The sequence below is a fragment of the Triticum aestivum genome, chromosome 7B (assembly GCF_018294505.1).
Source record: "Triticum aestivum cultivar Chinese Spring chromosome 7B, IWGSC CS RefSeq v2.1, whole genome shotgun sequence".
Lineage (NCBI taxonomy): Eukaryota > Viridiplantae > Streptophyta > Magnoliopsida > Poales > Poaceae > Triticum > Triticum aestivum.
In genome coordinates this window covers 267,726,847-267,731,893 of record NC_057813.1, presented here as the reverse complement: position 1 = coordinate 267,731,893, position 5,047 = coordinate 267,726,847, and positions in this window count along the sequence as shown.

Sequence of the window (5,047 nt, the reverse complement as noted above, 5' to 3'; positions counted from 1 at the left end):
TGTTATAACAGTCCATGGAAACATGGATGTTCCCTCCGTACTGAGGAACACACCGCGGCCCTTGCAGCAGAAGTACAGGCCGGCCTTATCAAGTCGAACTACACATTGGCATCCAAGCCATCGGACCCTGTCAAACGAGTCCGAACTACCCCACAGAATGATAGTCCAACTCACCAGGAGCTCGACTAGCAAGCCAGCCTTTGTCTTCGCCCCAAACAAACAGTGGCGTATGTACCGCGTGCTCATAATTACGCACTAAAAATTGCATGGGCGACGATGGAGGCATATCGAGGATGAGGTCCACAATACGGCTCAACCGTGTCCGGATTCCAATCCATCTTTTTCTTAACTTCGTTTTCCCTTTCAGGATCGTTACAACCTACATCGCCCTTTTTATGGTGTCAAAGGGCCCCTTTGCTGGCCCCTTATGAAAACTTATTCATTAATCCTCTCAAAGGATCACACACCAAGGCGAAAAGAAGCGCAAATGTACGTCAGAGTACCTAAAGGATCTTTCAAGATCACCTCCCCCAATGTTCTTAAATACTTGTACACAACTTTCCCTTTCACTCGGCATGTAAAATAGCCTCGATGCTTATAGCATTGTCTGTACAAATACGTTTTGACGTATCAATCAGACTATAATGGAAGCAGTTTTTCGCCTAAATTACTTGGTACTAACTTATTCCTTCTTCCGTATTCTTTTTATCATTTGATCGCCATGTACACCTCGGCCCGACCTAAATTGCCAGGGGCTCCATTCAGTCGTGTACATCTATTAAATTTATTATAGGTCCGAACACTTTCACAAGTGCAATTCGGCGTCCCAAATCTAGCATATATGCATCAAGTCCGAATCATGTCTTGGGTCAATAGTTGGGCTGCCCAGCTCCTGTGGTTACTACCTTACGTTCCGATTGTTCGAATAAGTAAGTAAAGGGAGAACTATTGCGATTGTGTTTCTGGTTGGCCGGACAAACACCTTAGTAGAGAAAGCCAAAAATTGACTGTCATGATGCGGCGAGAGCTGGTCAGCTATTCAGTGACTCAGTATAATTCTCTTGTGAATTTTTCCGTGTCACATGAAGGACTAGTTTAACCTGGTCAGGTGTTTACAGCGCCCGAGTTCGGATCGCCGATCAATACCAGGGGCTGCGCCTATAATTCTATTGTCAAACTCCTATGGCTAAGTGAGAGTAATAAAGCCGCCTAGTCTGATTGCCTAGTTCGCTGCACTAGCATCTCCTTCAAGGACCAAATCTTTGGGTTAAAGTGTGTTTCTGTGTTGTACCGAACACCCCCGTAATATCTACGTGAGGGGCTGAAGCCGACGACTGGCCAACTCCCAGATTTAATAAATGGCCGCAATGGAGGATAAATAAATTCAGATGAAACAAGACTAACATTATACAAACGCTTTGTTTTTATTACATAGTCTGGGCATTGCGGATACAATCATTCAAACATCACGTCCTTCGAGCATAGGCCCTCTATAATATGGGATCCTTCAAGGACGTTGTTGAAATACTTCTCTAGCGTATGATGCTCCTTGCCTGTCGGCGGTCCTTCGGTTGCAAGACTAGTGGCATTCATTTTCGCCCATTGTACCTTGACACGGGCGAAGGCCATTCGGGCACCTTCGATGCAGACCGACCGCTTAATAGCATCTAGCCTTGGGCAGGCATCGACCAGCCGCTTCACAAGCCCGAAGTAGCTATTAGGTATTGGTTCGTCTGGCCAAAAACGGATTATGACATCCTTCATGTCCAGCTCGGCCATCCTATGCAGCTCGGTCAGCTGTTTCAGCTGATCGCTGAGGGGTAAGGGATGCTCTGGCTCACGGTATTGTGACCAAAACAATTTCTCTGTTGAGCTCCCCTCCTCGGCTCGGAAGAAATCCGCAGCATCTGCAACACTTCAGGGCAAATCCGCAAACGCTCCTGGAGAACTCCAAATGCGTGTCAAGAAGGTATACTTTCTCCTTACATATTTGCTCTGCATACTAAAAATCTTACCAGCCGCGATCTTCTTGGCCTTGCAGATCTCCTGATAGGCACCTTGGGCTTCAACCCGGGCCTCCTTTGCACTTTGGAGCGCCGCAGTAAGATCGGATTCTTGATCCGACACCTGACGCTCCAAAGACTCACATTTCTTTATGGCGTCTGTGAGCTCTTGCTGGACTTCATCCAACCTCGCCTCATGCTTTTGGCGAGCGGTGTGTTCCTTGTCCGCCTCCTTCTTGGCTGCGGCCAGCGCACTCTTGAGGGCTTCGACCTCAGATGTGTCAGCTATGAGCATAAACATAATGCTCAGTTACATAAAAATGGGAACTCATATCAGTTCAGATGTGCTGCGGTATAACATACCCTATTTTGCCTCCAGCCTCTGCTTTAGTCCGGAGACTTCGGCTGCATGCGAGGTTGCTGCCAACTTCGCAGCCTGCTCAACAACATAGACATATATGTTAGCTCATGTGGTATATTATTTGATCCTCTGCTCAGCCCTTCTTCGGGAAACGCCGATCAGAGTCTCAGGGGCTACTATCTATACACAGTTATTCCTTTTGAAAATAACCAAAAATACATTACTTCACATACCTCAAAGCCTGTTAGAAGGCTGGTGTAGGCTTGGTTCAATCCGCTTTTCGCGGACCGAACCCTGTCAATCACCGTACCCATAAGGGTACGGTGTTCCTCCACAATGGAAGCACTTTGAAGCGCTTCCATCAGAATGTGCGGCTCCTCCAGATTGATAGAGGACGCCGATGGAGACAGCATGGCCCCTCCCTTGAGGAGGGTGGCTGTGCTGATTCCAGAGTCATATTGGTCTCCGAAATAATATTCGGTTGGGGGCCAAATTGAGCGTTGCCCCCATCACCGGTCTCCGTAGGGGTGGATTCCCCCCTCTCTTCGGCAACATAGGTATTACCCTCTACCGCCACCTTCACGGTCTCCCGAGATAACACTTCGGTGTTATCCCGGGCAGTGGGTGGAGAGATCTGCGGAGGCGACTCGCTCTCCATCGCATTCTTCCCTAGCGAGTTCCCAGATGATGATGATCGCTGGGGGAGATTGCAGGCTGGGCCGTAAATGCGCACTTCAGAATGGTAAAACAACAAGGTATGAAATCGGATATGTATATGGTGTCTTCGGATACTTACGATTCAGCCGAGGGCTTCGACCTGGGGGTGCCGCTTTGGGGTGGCATCAGCGTCCGCTTTGGAGTCGTCCGAAAATGAAGGTTTTCCCTTCTTGGCCGCCTCCGCCTCCAGATCCGTGGGAGCCCCCCTCTTCTTATCCCTCCCTTGGGGGGAGAGTTACTCTCTTCCTCCTCTACATCTTCGTCATGGGAGGAGGAGGCTTTAGAGTCTTCGGACATAGCGTCCGAAGTACCCTTACGATGGAGACCACCTCTGGTCTCCTTGCCCTTCTTCTTGGCCTTCATCTCCGGCACCTGATATAGTGTCGGAACCATAATCTTGGCCAGCAAGGGAGTGGCCTAGTCCTCGGATGTCGGTGTACAGAAGTAGGGGCTCTACTTTGCACCCCTTTACCTGTGCACGGGCAGTCAGAGCTGCACCTGCGACCACACTTAGCAGGGCCGAGGAGGGAAGCTGAAGCCACAAGACGATCAGAGCAATGCCAAGACAGGAACATGACGAGCAAGAGGGCGAGGTGGACTTCCCCGGCAAGATCCTTGCCGGGGCAGCTTCCACGGCCCCGACAAGGGCCTTGCCGGGGGAACTTGCCCAACACCAGCGGAGCGCACCACCCTTGAGCCCGAGGTTTCCAACACCATCAACGACATTGGAACCAAGGCTCGGGAGGCACCTCCATGGTGGCATGCAAATCTTTGTGAAGATCATTAATGCACACAATATCAGATGAGGACCAGGAGACGAGACCTCCGACAACATCCTTGTCGGGGACGACCGCAGTGCTACGACAAGACCCTTGCCGGGGCCCCCGACAAGACCCTTGCCGAGGATATTAGCAAAGCCGCGGCCAGGCCCGCGCGCACCAAGACCCCATCACCGTCCCCATACAGCTGCCAGCCCAGCCAGCCAGGCGGGCACCTGCGTGGTGACGTGCGGTCTCGAGGCCAACTTAGCAAGCACCTGTGTTGTGGCATGTAGATCTTTGTGAAGACACAACCACTGCGCCACCTCAGCAGCCTGCCAGCCTACATGGCGCCGCCCGCTCCGCTGGCCTAGACGCGCGTCAAAGTAGGGCGAGGCGGCGATAAAGCAGGGGGACACCGCAGAGGCGCATTTAATGCGTTTTGTCCCGTGATGGCAAGGGATAAACATAGCCACTATACCCTTTCCACCTCCTGTGTGCCACTGTGGCGCCTCCTTCAACTATAAAAGGAGGCCCGAGGCATACTAGAGGGGGATTCGGCTCTTGGAGCAAGTCACGCTCGATAGCTAGTTCAAGAACACTGATATACACCCCAAAGCAGGACTAGGGTATTACGTGATCTCCGCGGCCCGAACCTGGGTAAACGACCTTTGTGCTGGCTCTTGGACCCGCTCTTCTCACAACCCCGCGTCAGCCGACCATAGTAGGGATCCCGTTGATCCCATAGGTGTCGTTCCCACCAAAATCTTTGGCGCGCCAGGCAGGGGGCGCGTAGTCGTGAGAATCCGGTTTAGCAGCTAGTCTAGCAGCTCTTCGTCGCCATGGCTCCCAAGAGGAAGACGACCACGACGATCGGTTCATCCAGAGCAGACTGCCCGTACCCTGTGCGGGCCAGTAGCTAGCCGTTCGCGGAAAGAACCCGAGGCGCGACCCGCGAACACCCACATCGCCCTGGCAGTCCAGACCTGGCGAGCTGCATCGTTCATGCGCCAGACGACGGGCCGCACGCCGCAAATTCCAGAGACGAAGTTGGGCCCCCCGCAGGGGGCGCGAGGCCCTCCAGGGTCGGCGCCATGCCACCCACCGGCGGCCCGGCGACCTCCAAGACGCCTGTGCCGGCGCCCATGATGCGCTCTTTCCAGGTCGTGCGCGACGAGCAGCGTTGCCATGCTGGTGACCCTGGGCGC